Raw genomic sequence first — 16,792 nt, 5'->3', positions numbered from 1 at the left:
CGCCCCTCGCCCCGCCGAGCCGCGCGCGCGTCTGCCCGTCTTCCCCGTTTGCTGCTTACGATTTTTCTTTCTTTCCTTTTTTTTTTTTTTTTTTTTTTTTTGCACTCAGCCTTTTTCTGTTCCGTTTTGTCCTTTTTAAGGCGGGGGCGGCGGCAGCGTAAGCTCGGGGCGGGGAGGGGGCGGCCGGATGATGCGGCGCGGGGCTGCGCTGGCTACGTCCGCTGCTGCTGCCCGGCTCGGGCCTGAGCGCCGAGCAGGTGGGTACAGGTGCGCCGGGGGGCGGGAGGCGCGCGCTGGCCAAAGGGGACCCGCGGACCCCACGAGCGAGGGGCGGACCCGGCGGCAGGGGACTCGGTGACCGGTGCCGCCCCGCCCAACGCCCACCTCCCCCTCGTCCAGCCCTCGCGCCCCTCCGGATCCCTTGACGCTCTCGCGTCTCACCTCCGTGGACCCCCACCCTTCCCATCCCCCATTCCCCCCATTCCCCCCCCAAATCCCCCCGCAGCGTCTCTCTCCCAGCAGGAGAACTCTGCGTCGTCTCCCTCCGTAGCCCCCCTCCCCGTCCCGCCCCCAGTGCCTCTATCTCCCTCACGCCACCCCCATTTTCACGAGCCAAGGAGGGGGAGGGGGACCCACCGGCTGCCTCCAGGGAGTGGCGCGGGGGGCGTGGCCGGCCGGTTCTCTCGGTGTCCTACCCACTGAGTAGGTCCGGGTACCCCCGTGTCCCGGCCGAGGTGGCACAGAGGTTGGAGGCCGGAGGCGGCGGGGTGGGGGGCGAGGCCGCCCTGCCTGCACCCCCGCCCCGCGCACAGCACCCGCCGCCTAGGCCCCTGCCACGCACACCCCCGCGCTGCTCCGCCCACGTGGGTTCGGGGAGGAGGCTGTGGCGCTGGGAAGAAAGGCTGGTACCCACCCTGCTGCCCCGCCGGCGCGCCCTGGGCGCACGCAGCCTCGGGAGATGGCGCAGAGGGATCGGCTCTGCGGGGCCGGGCACCTTGCCTGGGCGCGCTGCGTTCAAGCCCCGGCCTGTGGGCCTGCGTTAGTGCGCCGTGCCCTCGCTCCTAGCCCTCTGCCCCCCCCCCCCCCCACTCCATCACTCCACCCTCCCTGCTTCGGGTTCTTGAGGAGCCGGCCTCGTCATCCCTGATAGAGGCAGCTTGCCAGGCTGGAGTCTTTTGCCATAGAAGCGCCCCCCCCCCGCCCCCCTTCCCCACGACCTCCCTTCCCCACACACCGGAGTCTGCCTTTCTCCTGATGGCTTGGCCGGCCTGGGCTCTCCGCCAGCCTCTGCCCGGCTCTTTAGACTCCGGAGATACTGTGTCTAACCGCGGGTGCTCCGCCACCCCCACCCCTTCCACGCGCATTCACAGGCACACTGTCCTTGGCCTTTGCTTGTGCTGTTCCCTCTCTAGGAACGCCATTCCTTCAACTGGTCGGCTCCTTCTCTACCAAGGTCAGGGAGAACCCCTTGCCCCGCCTGAGGTTCCTTGTATGGCAGAGTGGGACACACTCTCGTCCTGTCTGATGGCTTCAGCCTGCCAGAACAGATTAGGAGATCTTGGAAGGGCAGGGGCAGCCTCAGCCCCTCATATGGGGCTCCGGGGCTCCCTGCCCCTGAGGGGGGCTCTCCCCACAAACTCTGTCTGACCTGCTGGTGTAGGGTGAGTCTGTGGGGGAGCTGGCTTCTCCTCCAGGACCTTGGGCAGGTGGGTGGCACTTCCATGAGCCCAGATGGACAAGGAGGAGGGGCAGGCTTGGGGATGGCATGGGTGGTCAGGACCCTTCTCAGATGCTTGTCCAGCAGGGCAACTTCCTGGATTGCTGCTGCTGAGAAAAGTCTTCCAGAAGGTGGGTGATTGCCAAGTGTTTATTGCTGAGCTCTTGCACGTGGGTTGTAATGCTGAGCATCTCTGCAGAGCATGGGGGTAATTCTCATTTTCAGACTTTTCACGGTGAGAGGCCCCTCAGTGGGTCAGAGTGTGGGCCCAACAAACGCGATCATTGCCATTGTCCTCCTTGACAAACCATCCTGGCTCCTGCTGCCCCTGTGACCTCACCTGTTCCTCACATCCTGGCTTCCTTGGCCCTCCTCTCTCTCTCCCTGCCACGCCGTCTCAGCTGAGTGTGCCACCTCTGCGTTCCCCAGACAGGTCTTGACCCTTCGGCTTCTCCCCCTGTGCTGTGGTTTTGTTACTGTTGTTTTTGGGGGAGATGTTCCCCTCCCTTGTCTGCCTGGAGAACTCCTATTCATATGTTAAGGGCCAAGTCTCTGGGTCCTTCTTTGGGATGTTTCCTGACTTTGGCAGACAGATTGTGGGTTCTCTTATCTGTGCCCTTTTGGAACATATATCCGTGTGTGGTTTAATATTTGTGTAGCTTTTCCTTAAGCAGACCTTGCCCACCGGAGACTGGGGACACAGTGAGGTCTGAGGGGCAGCCCTGCTTTGAGGGGGGCTCCGCCTTCCAGGGGGGCAGTCACACCGTCATGGATACTGCCAGCGCCATAAGAGGGACGGAGCTTGATGGTCTGTCCTCGGCCTGACCAGAAGGTTTCACGGTGAGGAGGCAGGAGGGAGGCCCCACCCTCTTAGGGTACAGGGTGGATTGGGGCCAGGAGGGGAGCAGGAGAAGGAACAATTTTCTGAGGAAGGCATAAGCCAGCAACCAGTGCCACCCTTCCTCTCCGTGGGCTCTGGAGCCAGACTGCCCGGGTGCCACGGCGGCCCCGCCCCTCACTCAGCTGCAGACCAGCAGGTGCCTCCCCGCCCTGGGCTTTGAAGCTAAAACGGGGTGCCTCCCTCAGAAAGATTGGGGATGACTGCACTTGTGTTCCAGTTCTCCTCGTTTGATCTCCTGAGGGTGTCTGAGCCCCCACAGGGCTTCTGAAGTGGGGTTCACCTTTGTCCTGTTCCTTATGGTCGTGTGATCCCGGGGAACAGGATTAACCTTTCTGGGTCTCCCATTTCCTGTCCAAATGGGGGCGGCGGTCTGTCTGGCTGGGTTGATGTGGGGATCAGAGTGCGGTCTCCGGGCACGGGAACCACTGAAGTGGCCGTGATGATGAGGGAGTGTATGGTTAAAAAATGAATCTTTTGGTTTTGTCCCAAAGCGGCCACCCCAGTTAGAGGCCCTCCGCGTCCTTCCCTAGCTAACAACACCAGGCCAACGAGCTAAATAAATAGTCAATGCGTGGGAAAGACAGGCGGAGGGGGTGCGTGCGTGTTGGCTGCTGGGAGTTGTGCACACCTGTGTGAGAAGGTGCTGAGGGCTGCGGGCAGGAGTCCTGAGCTCACCGTGCGTGCAGAGAAGGCCACCCCCCTGGCCACCCTCCGTCATCCGAGCTTCTTTCCTGCTCAGTGGTTAAGCCGTGAAGGCACAGGGTGGGGTCATGGGGGCTGCACTGAGGACCGGCTCAGACCCTACTGGCTGTGCCACCTTGGGCAAGTCACTTAACCGCTCTCTGCCCAGTTCCTTTCTCTGCGATGCTCACGTGAGGAATGTAGCTATGGTTGCTTAAGCTCCCACTCCTGCTGTGAGTTCTCTCCCCGAAGCTGCACAGAACCTCCCTAGGGTAAGGATTACGTGAGCACCTGACAGGCAGGGGCTGAGTCCGGAGGTGGGGGCGGAGGCGGAACTCACGGGGTGGAGGGGAGGGGTCCCGTGCTCCAGAACTCTGGTGTTGCTTCGTGGAACACGCTGATCCCTGTAACGGAAAGTCGACCTTCCCAGAAGGCCCGTGCGAGGAATCAGTGAGAGGAGGCTTCTCGGTGCCTTTAGTCGAAACAGGTTACCTTCAAGCCAGTAGCAGCCATTAGGGTTGCTGGGATCTGAGGCTCAGGAAGGGACCCCAGGGCAGGCCAGCAGTGGGACCTTGCTGGTCATTGTCATTCTAGCCCTGAACACGGTCAGAAAATGTTTCCCTTGCTCTTGCCTGTCTAAGGCCGGGTGGACAGCCCAGGGATCACGGGCCAGCGGGGAGGGGCAGGAACAAAGAGGGGGACCTGAGGGCCTCGGGCTCTGAGGCAGGGGTGAAGAGCCCTTCCTGTAGGAGGGGGGAGGGGGAAGAGCTTGCGGAGAGTGGCCAGGGCTGGTTCAGAAAGACTTGAAAGCAGCGGAGTTGGGGCAGGGCCTGGGGCTCAGAGTGAGGGAGCTCCCCGCCTCCACTGGGCCGGGGGGGACCGAGGCTCTGCTCTTGCCTTCGGTATTAGTATTTATTTTTGGAACTGCCACAGGAAATATTTTACTTCTCATTCATCTGTAGAAATGAAATAAATGCCATTTTTCTTCATTGTAACAGTTAACATTTGTTAAGCACCTACCAAGTGCCAGAGTAAACGCCGGGGTGGGGGGGGGGGCGGCAAGCTGTGGCCCATCAGCCCGCCGCCTGCTTCTGTAAATAAAGCTTTATTGGTACCCAGCCACGCCCACTTGTGCACCTGCTGTCTGTGGCTGCTTTCCTGCTGTGCTGACAGGGTTACCTAGCTGGGGCAGTTACCCGTAAAGCCAGAGACAGTTACTGCCTGGCCCTTTGCGGCTGGAGTGTGCCACCCCCCTGGTCTGTGCTGTCCCTGATTTGAGTTCATTCAGTTCTGGACACAAGCCCAGAGGGAGGTACCTTGCGCCTCTCATTTTACGGATGGGTACAGCCTGTAGCCTGCCCAGGGTCACAGAGCTGGTACATGGGGGAGCAGGGATCTGCTCCCGAGCAGCCCACATTATTCCTTTTTTGGGGGGGGGAGGGAATTTGTATTTTTTATTAGCTTCTAATTTGAATTTTACCACGTTTAGAGAATATGGTCTGTATACTATCGATTTTTAAATATTTATTGACAATTAAATTTTTTTTTTAAGTTTTTTTTCTTTTGAGAGAGACAGAGACAGCACATCAGCAGAGGAGGGGCAGAGAGAGAGGCAAAGAGAGAGAATTCCAAGTTGGCTTCAGGCTGTTGTCACAGAGCCCGATGTGGGGCTCGAACTCACGGAACTGTGAGATCATGACCTGAGCCAAAATCAAGAGTTGGACGGTTAACCAACTGAGCCACCTAGGCACCCCTCTTTTTTTTTTTTTTTTTTTTTAATTTTTAGTGCTTATTCATCTTAGAGAGACACACACACACACAGAGTGCAGTGGGGGAGGGGCAGCGAGAGAGGGAGACACAGAATCTGAAGCAGGCTCCAGGCTCCGAGCTGTCAGCACAGAGCCCAACGCAGGGCTCGAACCCACGGACCGTGAGATCATGACCTGAACGGAAGTCAGATGGTTAACCAACTGAGTCACCCACGTGCCCCCTCCTTTTTTTTATTTTTTTTTATTTTTTTTTTTTAAATTTTTTTTTTTTTTAACGTTTATTTATTTTTGAGACAGAGAGAGAGAGACAGAGCATGAACGGGGGAGGAGCAGAGAGAGAGGGAGACACAGAATCGGAAGCAGGCTGCAGGCTCTGGGCCATCAGCCCAGAGCCCGACGCGGGGCTCGAACTCACGGACCGCGAGATCGTGACCTGGCTGAAGTCGGACGCTTAACCGACTGCGCCACCCAGGCGCCCCTTTTTTTTTTTTTTTTTTTTAATTAATTAATTTAAATTCAAGTTAGTTAACATGCAGTGTAGTATTGGTTTCGGGAGCAACCTGGGACCTGATCATTTTTATAGGATCTTTGTGTTAAATATATATGTAATATTTTTAGTAACGGTTAACATATTAACGGTTAACATATTTCATAACCGGTCAGTGGCGTGGAGTATGTTCACACCGTTGTGCCACCATCACCGCCCAAGTCCAGAACTTTCCCGTCCTCCCAGAGTGGCAGTCCACGTTCTTAACCATGACTCCATGCTGCCTTGTGGGAGTTTTGGAGGAAAAAACGCAAACGTCAGCGGCGTCCTGACTTTGCACAGGAGGCTTTGGACGGCAGCTTTGCGTTTGAGCGCTGGGTCTGCCATTTACCAGCTGATGGGGGGTGAGGCACGTGAACTCCTCTGTACCCGCTACAACTCGGTGTCCTCATTTGTAAAGCGGGGACGCCCCCAGCCCCTGTCTCTGGAGATGGCGTGAGGAAATAAAGAGTCGAGGTGAAGGCCCAGCCTCGTGGGGTGGACAGTGGCAATGATGGGGCGCTACGTCTGTCCTCTCTGTGGCCCGTGGTGCCCCCTTTATCCTTTCCAGGTCCTGGAAGCATCCTCGGGTCCCATCACATGCCTTGAAGCCCCTCCTCCTGGACCTCAGAGGACCCAGATGCCGTGTGGATGAGGCCTCCCGCTGTCCCTTCTACCCCGTGGCCCAGACTTGGCTGGAGGGCCACCTTAGAGAATGAAAGAGGGTTCTGTGTGCGACCGTCCTGACTGCCCATGTGGCAGTAATGCCCTTGTGTGTGCCAGGTCAGGGGCCCCAGTGGCTCTGCCTCGGCTGCATTTTGATTTGGGAGTCCTGGACTGGCCCCTGGTCCCTTCGTCAGAGCTGGGGGGGGGGGTGGTGTGGAGTGGGACATATCACCGAGGGGGTTTCCTGCTTCCTTGGGAGGACAGGCAGCCTGTGAGGATCACAAGGTAGTAGGGGCTAGGAGAGGGCTGGCATATTAGCTTGCTGAGACACGGGGACGCAACCTGGCTTTCCTTTGTCACGTCTCCCCCTTTTGAAAAAGCGGGGCGGCCTTCACACAGCATAGGATTAGCCATTTTAAAGTGTCCCATCCAGTGGCATGTGATGCATTCGTGAAGTTGTATAACCACCACCTGTATCTGGTTCCAAGACATTTTCGTGGCCTGCGGTGAAAGCCTTGTGCCCGCTAAGCGGTTCCTCCCCGCCGCCCCCTCCCTCAGCCCCTGGCAACCACCGGTCTGCCTTGCGTCTCTAGGGATTTGCCCATCCTGGACGTTTCGAGTGAATGGGATCCTGTGTGAATGTCCTCAAGGTTCATGCAGGTCGTAATGGGGGTGTCTGTGCTTCAGCACTGTTTATGGGTGAGTAGTATTTCATTGCGTGGACAGACCACATTTTATTCTCCATTCGTCTGTGGATGGATGTGTGGGTGGTTTCCGCTTGGTGCCTGGTGCGCCCAGCGTTTGAAGCAAGGCTTCGAGTGTTAAGATGCTCTTCCGGGGGCCTTTGCTGCCCAGGTTGTGTTGTCGCCTCTTACTGCCAGTGTCGTCACCGACCGGCTCGGCGGATGCTCCTGGACAGACACTCCATGCTAGCGTGTGCCGGGAGCGGCCGGCCTGGACTTGATCTTGACCCGAGAATGGCTTGCTGGCTTCCCATTTTCCAAGCCGGGGTGTGGGAGTGCCCTGCGGCGGGAGGGGTGGCATGGGGGCCGCCTGAGTCGCCCCAGAGAGGCTGCTGACGCGGCGCTGGGAGCCCGGGCACCTTTCTGTTGGTTCCTGGAACATGCTGGCCTCTTCCTGCCCAGAGGTTTTTGTGTACTGCTTGCCGTCTGGCATGCTCTTCCCTGCCCTCGCCAGAACGGTTTTCTGAGCCTCCACATCTTAGGTTAAATTTTCCCCTCCTCGGAGACGTCTTCCCTGTCCATCCCGGGTAGATGCCCACCTCCCCTCTGCTATTTCCCCTCCCTGCACTCTGTTTTCTTCTGAAGTCATCACCGTCTGAAGTGTTTTTTTCCTCATTTATGATTATCCCCTCATTTATGATCATCCCCTCCCCCCTCAATGAGCTGGGGGGGGGGGCGGGTAAGCACCACAGGACAAGAACCTTGCCTGACATGTTTATGCTCCTCTTTCAACACAGGGTATTGGCGCACAGTAGGTGCTCAGTAAATAATTGCCTGTTGCTTAGAGTCCGACGTAACTTAACTTCCTGATTCCAGGCATCAGGCTCTGTGTCCTAGAACACGTTTCTTCTGAGCATCACTTCCTTTCTTAGCCAACACGGAGACCATCCGGTGTCCCTACCTCTTGGGGTTGGTGTGAAGGTCAGAAATAACCTGTGCAGCCTTCCCAGAGCTGTGCTGGGCTGTAGTAGGTACTTGGCAACCCGTGCTGCTGTTGGTGGAAGTTGGAGACGTGGTCACAGTGATTGCGCAGGAGTCTCCCTATGCTGGGTGACCTGTACGCGTGCTCGCCCAGAGGTGGGCAGGGGACTCCTGGAGCCAGGCTCCCCGCCACTCGCCACTCAGAGCTGTTGAGCCCTGAAGCGTGGCTCCTCTGGACCGACCTGCTGGCGAGTGAAAACAGGTTTCTAAGACGTTGTGTCGGCGGAGGGTGTAAATGATCTCAGTAAAAAACTTTAACAGCCATCATGCATTGAAATGATACTATTCTGGATCTGTTGGGCCCAATGAAATGTATTATCAAAATTAGTCCCATTTGTTTTTTTGTTTGTTTGTTTCTTTTTTTTTTTTTAAGTGGCAACTAGAAAATTAAAAACTGCAGGTGGGGCTCGCATGGTATTTCTTTGGGGACAATGCTGCTGTAGACCCTAATCTCCTTGAGGGCAGGGGCCAGGCTCAGGGTACCCTGCCTCTGCCTTCTCCGAAGTACATGTCCCTAGGCAAGTTAATTAAATTTTGTTGTGCTTCAGTTTCCTCCTCGTAAACAAGCAGTCGGGTCTGATGACAAGCAGTGACAGTGCACACTTGAGGGCTTCCTGTGTCTCCTGGGAAGGAGCGAGAGCCCCAGTAAGAGGAGGTGTGGCAAGGGCCCTGCCCACACCAGCCTTCACTCTGGGGAAGCAGAGACCCACGCAATCGAAATAGAACACGGACCCAGTCCCCGAGACCGATTGTCCCCCGAAGAATCCAAGGAGGAAGGCACCGTGGACTTCATACTGCCACGAGAGCCGGGTCTCTGGTTGGGAGGATCTCCATCCAGGGATGGATCTCCGCCCAGCCTGGTCCATAGCAGGTTCTTCCTAACTGGCAGCCGAGGTGACTACTCTGGGACGGCTCAAGAGCATTGGGCCACTCTGCTAAGATGAAACCTCCACTTGATGGCTCTGGCCTTTTTAATCCCAATGCATGTAATCACCACACCGGGATTTTGCTGCTGTTCTCTGAAGATCTTGCAACCTCACCTTTATTTTCCATGGCTCCTGAATGCAAGACTCTCATCCCAGCAGCTTACTCACGGCCAGCTCTGATTGGATAAGCACCTGATCGGCCAGCTCTGATTGGACGAGAGCAGCTGATTGGCCAGCTCGGATTGGACAAGGGCTGGTGATCGGCCAGCTTTGATTGGACGAGAGTAGCTGATCGGCCAGCTCTGATTGGATGAGAGAAGCCGATCAGCCAGTTGTGATTGGTTGAGGGCAGCTACTTCTCGGGGTGTGGCACAGCCGCCCTCCTGCTGTACATATTGCTTCTGCTCCATACCCCATCTCCATGGATTTTCTGCCAGACCTGGGAGGGAGAATGGATTTTGTCCCCAGTCCAGCCAGGAACCACTAGGGAGACCCCCCCCCTCCCCCCCGCCCGTACCCGTCACGAGGTGTGTGTGCTCCACATGGACAGATGCCCAGAAGAGCTTTGTTTCAGTTCTGCAGAGGTCTCCTAACGTTGTCCTCCTAGTTGTCCACAGGTACCGCCTGGCCTGCAGGTGCCTGGCATTGTACTGCCTTCTGGGCTGGGGGTTGAGAGTGGAGACCCAGGGTAGGTGATGGAAGGCGCCAGAGTCTTCCTTTCCAGCCCCCACTGGGCCGGCACCACCTCAGTGCTGCGGAATGAGTGAATTATCTGAGGTTGCACAGGTAGAAATGGAGTGGTGGGCCTGCTCTGGCTACTCCTACAGTTGCTGATTATATATGAAAAGTGTGCAGAGGCCTTATCTAGACGTTCAAAGCTCACGTGGACTGCCCCCAACTCAACTGCCGGTATTTACCCCAGTGGACTGCACCTACCCCCTAAGCACTGCTCTCTCTTCCAGATCCTTGTTTGCCAGCTCCCTCTGCCTGGAATGGCTCCCCATGGCCCGCCTGTGACCTCCGCTTGCTTCATGGCCTGGTGGGCCCGCCTGGATGTTTCTTCCTCCATTCTCCCCGGGCCCCCAGGAGAGACCTGTTTGCTTACTCTCCAAGTTCAGATTGAGTGAATGAAGTCACCGCGGTTGGATTAAGACAGGAACGGCCTGGAAGCAGAAAGAATGCGCCAAAGGGGCTTCTGCTCATCCCAATTTTGCCAGCATGGCGTGGCCCGCTCCTGCCTCCCTCTCCTCCCACGCTTTCAGTAGGGCGTGTGGCCAGCTACACCATCTGCCCACGGTTCCTGACTGAACCAGGCTTTTGCACAGGCTGTTCCCTCTGATCGATTTGCCCATTAGCTTTTCCTGTCCTCATCCACCCGGGGAACATCTTCCACTTGTGCTTGGGATCCATCATCAACCTTATTTCCTCCAGAAAACCTTCCCTGATGTACGTACCCTCTCCCCTTCCCCAGGCCAGGTCAGTCGTGTCCCTAGGGCTCCTGCTGCCCTAGGCATCCTTCTGTTACTGCCCTGGACATAGTATTGCAGCTGTCAGTGACTTATCTGACTCTTCCATTAGACAGAAGTCTCCAGAAAGTTCTGGGAGGCTTGAAATGCCATCTGATTCACAGTGGGATTCCCAGAACCTGGGTGGGGCACACAGTAGGCAGTCAATAGGTTTTTGGCCCTTAGTCTCACAGATCCCAGTAATGTCAGTGTTGGGAGGGGCCTCAGCAGGGAGGTGGTAGGCTCTCCTCTCTCTTGCTTGTGTTGGGTCCACTCGGCCCTTAACTAGCCTCACTCCACTCTCTGCAGCAGTCACCTCTAGTGACTACCCTGTGAACCTTAGATCCTGCAGAACTCGGGGCTGAGATACTCTAGTGGTTGTGTTAGCCCAGAGATGACACTGGGGAGCCTCTCTCACTTCTCCGGAAAGTCTCCTTCCCCTGCATGCAGGGCTTTCGCTGTCTTACAGTGCAGCCTGCTTTTGGTTTAGGACAACAAATATGTTAGCTGTTCTCCAGAGTCCAAAGCATCCTCTCATGTTTATTGAAAGCTGTATTTCTTGTTAAGTTGTCCCGGTCTCACCCTTTATCCCAAAGCCGCGCCTCAGGATGCACTCAAGGAGGTGTGGCTTCTTTTAGGAAGTTGGCAGAACTGCTTCCTGGGTCAGGGCAGCTGGGTGAGGAAGCTCATTAAGTCGGGCAGTAATTGGGTTTCTGCAGCAAGCCCGGGGTGCTTCATGGCTTGGGACTAGGTGTTCTTTTTGTCAACCAGATACTTGATTTTGAACCAGGACCTGGATGCCTACAAATTGTGCCAAATCTGTTTAAGCCTTCCGGCAAATGGGCTCTTTAGTGACACTTGTCTCTCCCTGGAATGTGACAGTCACCCAGGATGAGCCCCATTTATGACAGCCTGGGCATTTTAGATCCCCTGAGACTTCTACAAGGGTAACTGAAAACAAATGCAAGACACTTCAGACCAAAGACACAAACAAGTTTTATGGCTGGGTAGGATATTGGAACTGGGGGGTGCTCCAGCAAGAAGATGGCAGGAGGGGTGCCAAGTGCCCCAAACCTCAGGTGTTGACAACATAGATTGGGGATTTGGGATCTCACAGTTCACAAGCTCCTGGGTTACAGCCTCCCTTCATGTTTGTTGGTGAACAGAGAGCTTAGTAGGTAAACTAAGAGGTCAAATGACCAGGAGGTTGGGGTGTAAGTTACTTAGGGCAGGATGTGGGCTGATCACTTCAGATGGGGTGTTCACTATGGCAGGTACAGAGGGACTTCTGCTCACTAGACCCTCGTTAGCATCCATGCCAGGCATCTGCAAGAACAATGCCACGGCATTTGAAAATACCCATGTTGTGGACTTGTGAATTCAACCATCCCTTCCCACTTTGGTTTGAAGCACTGAGCCATTACCACACTTGTAGTCGCTATGTGTCAGGAAGATGACTCCCAAAATATTGCGAATGGCCCCATCCCTTCTCCTTGTGGGCAGGTCAATTTGTAGCTTCAACTCCTCTGATTCAGGAAGTTGATAGTAGACATTTCTTTAGATGGTGTCCCGTGACTATTGGACAAATAATCGATGTGCTCCTGTCTGCTGGAACCAGAGAGAAGAAATCATGATTGTTTTGAAAATGAGCCATTTAAGAAATGGAAAATTGTCAGAGAGGTCATTTTGTTATCTGAATTAAAAATAATTAGCCCTTTGAAGTTCTTGCTCAACCTTTTATGCCAAACCCAGTGTCTGATTCACTTAATACAAGAGAATGCAGTAAAGGAGGAGCAGAGGAACCAAAAAGACACGAGATCTACAGAAAACAGTAAGTAAAATGGCAGACATGAACTCAACTATACAAATAGTAATATTAAACGTGAATGAGTTAAACAATCCAATCAAAAGGCAAAGACTGTCAGAACATATAAAAAATGATCTAAAGATACACTGTCTACAGGAGACACACGTCTTTGGATTCAAAGATAAAATAGATTGAAAGTACAAGGATGAAGAAAGATCTGTCATGTGAAGAGCAAAACCATAAGACAGCTGGAGTGGCTGTACTGATATTATATAAGACAGACTTCAAAATAGAGATACAGAGGGACATTTTGTAATGGTAAATGGGTCAATCCATCAAGAAGATATAAACAATCACAAACATAATATGCACCTAACAGAGCGTCAAAATCCATGAAGCAAAACCTGACCGAAATGAAAGGAGAAATAGATAATCCCACAAGACATAGTTGGATACTTAAATACTCCACTTTCAATAATGGATAGAACAACTGGATAGGAGATCGGCAAGGAAATCGAAAACTTGAGCAACCCTGCAAACCGACTAGGCCTACCAACACCATCAGAATGTGTATTCTCAAGTGTACATGGATCATTCTCTAGGACAGACCATAGGCTCAGCCATAAAACAGCCTCAATGCATTTAAAAGGATAGAAAAAATAATGCAACCTATGCTTTCTGACCACAAGGCAATGACGTTAGGAGGCAATACCAGCAAACAGTGCCTGGCCTGTAGCTGATGCTCTGCTCCCCTCTTGTCAGCCTGACATCCCAGACCTCCACTTGTCCTTCCCATCTCATCCTTCATCACTCTCAACACCTTTACTTCCTGGCCAGACCAAGCCACTGACTTCTCCAACCGCTGTGTCCAGCTTCCCTGTGTTTGCTCATGCTGCCCCACTTTCTGGAAACCTCATTCCACTGCCTTCCCCATCCCCATCCCATCTCCCAAGTTTGCATCCTGCTCTTCCTGCCTTCCACGAACATCTGCCTTAGCGAGCCACAGTGAGGAGGGTACATAAGGAACTGACCAGAGCGGTGGTTCTCTAAGTGGGGTCCTGGACCAGCAGCATCAGCATTACCTGGGGGCATTTTAGAAATGCACATCGTTGGGGCACCTGGGTGCCTCAGTCGGTTAAGCGTCCGACTTTAGCTCAGGTCATGATATTGCGGTTTGTGAGGTCGAGCCCCGCGTCGGGCTCTGTGCTGACAGCTCAGAGCCTGGAGCCTGCTTCGGATTCTGTGTCTCCCTCTCTCTCTGCCCCTCCCCCTGCTCATGCCCTGTCTCTCTCTCTCAAAAATAAATAATCATTAAAAAATGCACATTCACAGGCCCCACCCTGAGCTACCGGGTCAGAAACACTGGATTGGGGTCTGGCAGCCTGGCTTTTAACAAACACTGGGAAATTCTGACACTCCCTCCAGCCTGAGAACCAGGGCAGGAAGGGTTTGTCCCCACTTATCCTGCAGTTACACAGTCTGTCTCTTGGGTCGTCACTAAGTGGGGGGGGGGGGGGGGGCGGTCAGTCCTCCTGTCCTGCCAAATCTACATCTGAGCACAGGGACCCTTGTTTCCCAAGGGCAGTTCCTTAAGGGTGGTTCTTCTCTGCCCAGTAAACACATGCTCCAACTGGCACTCAGAGCGAAGGGTGCTTGGTTTCCAGGGGTTTCTGGTGGGAGAAGGTGGATGTCCTGACCTTGCTCTACTGTACCTTCTCCCTCTTTGTGATGGATGTGTGATTTCCAGGAAAGAGGGAAAGGGCAGAGTGTGAAAACCAGCCCTGAGCCGGGAGTCACAGGGCCCGGGCTTGCATTCTGCCCACCTACTGCCTGTAACGCCCTGCGGTGGTCCTTTCCCGAGGGTATATGTGGAGTGTCAGCCGCGTGCTGGGCACTTGGGTCCTGCTGTCTCAAAGCACACTGAGCAAGCACGATAATCATAGTTAATCACAGAACAATGCGGCAGCCTTACCTCCCTCTAGATCTGTTTTCCCATTTGTAAAATGAAATGTTTTCAAAGAAAAAAAAAGTTGTAGGGGCACCTGGGTGGCTCAGTGGGTGGAGCATCGGACTCTTGATTTCGGCTCAGATCGTGATCTCAGGGTAGTGAGACTGAGCCCTGTGTTGGGCCGTGTGCTGACAGCACGGAGCCTGCGTGGGTTTCTCTCTCTCTAACTCCCCCTCCCCCTGGCCCTCCTCCACGTTCGCACACATGTGCGCACTCTCTCTCAAAATGCATAAAAACACTTACATTTTTACAAACAGCTACACTGTAATGTGGTCAAATATACAAAGCAGGGCCATGACGGCTTATTACCGCATGCGTTTTATGACCTTGAACTTAACAACTCTTACTGGTTCTAAGGTCAGTCCGTGAGAACAGGGAGGTTGATCTGGAGAAGATAGCTTTCAGAATGAAAAACTTGGGGTGACAGTTGTGGTCTTAGCAGCTGTGGCATCCTCGGCGTTGCCAGGCTTTTGTTGTGGTTGGGAAAACATTCTGCGTTTCGAGAAGCCTCATATGCCACATTGGCCATGGGTTAGGGTTTTGTCAGAAAGTTGCCTTGCGTTTGACCGGGGGTGATAGGAGAGGCCGTACAAAGGCCGGCACAGAGCCGAGTGTTCTCCTGGCAGCTCGGGTCCACGCAGCGGGTTAACATCTGGTGTGCAAGTCATTTGAGTTTGTGTGCTGTCTGTGTGGCTGAAAATGATCACACCTGAAAAGACAGAATCAAACACGCGTGGCTCCAGACCCCTGATCCCTGACCCCCGATCCCTGACCCCCGAACGTCTTCGCGGGGCACCAGGGCTCCGTGGCACGGGGTGTGCAATCCAGGCCCCCGCCGTCACCTCCCAACCCCCTGACGTGCTGATAGTCCTGCTCTGTTTTAGACATTGGCCACCGTCGCTTCACAGGTGCCTGTGCCTGTGCGTTGTCATCTGGCCTGTGCGACTCATGTTTGGTTCTTTGTTGGGTCTTAGGCTCCGAGTGTCCCACGTGGCCCAGGCTGGGACCTGGGAAGGTGGAGCCCCGCCGAGCAGGAAGAAGAGTGTGTTAGGGCCAGCCCTTGCTTCACCTCGTCCATGGGAGCAGACCTGGGGGGTCCAGTGCCCTCCTGGGAGGCTGTAGGTCCTGCCAGCCCACTGCTTCTGCATAAAGGCCTCGAGTTATCGGGTATTTGGGAAGAACAACAACCACGCCAAGGAGGATGATATCTCCCTGAAGTGACACCTGGCTGTGTCACTCCTCTACTTAGTGGGCTCCCTGTGGCCCAGGATGAAGTGCATGCTTCTTGTCATCACATCCGTGACCTCTCCTGATGCTCCTGCTTTTACCGGCTGTCTTAGCTCAGGCTGTCATAACAAAAATACTATAGAATGGGGGGCCCAAAACGATGGAAATGGAATTACTCCTGGTTCTGGAAGCTGGGAAGCCCAAGGTCAGGCTGCCAGTCATTTTTTTTTAATGTTTATTTTATTTTTGAGAGAGAGACAGAGAGAGAGAGAGAGAGAGAGAGAGAATGAGCAGGGGAGGGGCAGAGAGAGAGAGAGGGAGACACAGGATGCGAAGCAGGCCCCAGGCTCCGAGCTGTCAGCACAGAGCCCAACGTGGGGCTTGAACCCACGAACTGCGAGATCATGACCCGAGCCGAAGTCGGACGCTCAACCGACTAAGCCCCCCAGGTGCCCCAGGCTGCCGGTCAATTTTGATGTGAGCTCTCTTCCTGCCTTCTTACTGTGTGCCCGTGAGGGGGCAGGACAAAGCAAGCTCACTTGTGTCTCTTCTTGTAAGGGCACTCATCCCATCCTGAGGTCCCCATCCCTTAAAGTCCCCAAAGGCCTCATCTCCAAATGCCAACACACTGGGGATTAGGGCTCCAACATACGAATTTGGTGGGACACAAGCAGTCTGTAACACTGACGCCTACCTTAGGGACCCTGTGCCTTCCCTGAGCTTGCCAGGCCCCCTTCCTTCCTCCTGACTCTCTACATCTGTGCCTTCTTCCTAGTACTGCCCTTCTGCTGCCTCTGGAGGTGGCCTCAGTCTCACGTCCTTGGGCGCCTTCCTGACCCCCGGGCCCCTGCACGTCTTTCTGTGACAGCCCTGACCACACTGTGGGGCTGTCATCTTTCATAGTCTTCCTTGCTCACTGGCTGCAGCTCAGGACCCAGGTGGGGTCCGTGTTTGAGGCTTCGGTGCCCGGCCCGGGGCCAGCAAATGTGACACCTGATGAAGTCATCCTTGACCACCTTCCTCCCCGACTCAGCTGGCAGTCACCTGGCAGGGAGTAGCCCGACAGTAAGTACACCTTAATCCAAGCCCCCCCCCCCCCGTAATTAGTGTCCCTCTTTGAGCCCCTGGTCTCTCTCTACCTGTTTCACCTCCCCCCCCCCCCCACACCCCACCGTCCCCTTCATTTCTAGAGTCACCTTCTTGAGAGAAGCCAGGACACAGGCTCTGCGTCCCCTCCCTGCAGCTTTGGGCACACAGCAGGCACTTGGTAGGTGTCTGTTGAAGAGCGCCCCAGGCACAGCACGCCACGTTGGGTGGCTGCTGTAGAAAGGATGT

General features: G+C 54.8%; 1 protein-coding gene and 1 long non-coding RNA gene across 14 annotated transcripts in view; one reads left to right on the top strand and one right to left on the bottom strand.

Moving 5' to 3' along the window:
• Positions 1-97: 97 nt before the first annotated feature.
• The window catches only part of JAKMIP1 (janus kinase and microtubule interacting protein 1), a 137,578-nt gene continuing 120,883 nt past the window's right edge, over positions 98-16,792 (top strand). For 5 of the 10 annotated variants that reach the window (XM_058723132.1, XM_058723139.1, XM_058723138.1 and 2 more), the window contains exon 1: positions 99-257. The gene's annotated coding sequence lies outside the window, so the exon portion shown is untranslated. Of the gene's footprint in view, positions 258-16,792 lie in introns of all 10 variants that reach the window. The other 5 variants (XM_058723144.1, XM_058723141.1, XM_058723145.1 and 2 more) reach the window with 4 other exon arrangements.
• Positions 11,392-16,785, bottom strand: LOC131507859 (uncharacterized). Of its 4 annotated transcripts, XR_009259754.1 has the most exons (4): positions 16,654-16,785; positions 15,089-15,237; positions 14,578-14,939; positions 11,392-12,020 (listed from the first exon to the last, which is right to left on the bottom strand). It is a non-coding gene; the product is annotated as an uncharacterized LOC131507859 (long non-coding RNA). The 4 variants fall into 4 exon arrangements; XR_009259752.1 differs by lacking the exon at positions 15,089-15,237 and having other exon boundaries at positions 14,474-14,939; XR_009259753.1 differs by lacking the exon at positions 15,089-15,237 and having other exon boundaries at positions 11,392-12,023.

Source organism: Neofelis nebulosa, chromosome 3 (assembly GCF_028018385.1).
Source record: "Neofelis nebulosa isolate mNeoNeb1 chromosome 3, mNeoNeb1.pri, whole genome shotgun sequence".
NCBI classification, from domain to species: Eukaryota; Metazoa; Chordata; class Mammalia; order Carnivora; family Felidae; genus Neofelis; species Neofelis nebulosa.
This window is presented reverse-complemented; position numbering and strand designations above follow the sequence as displayed.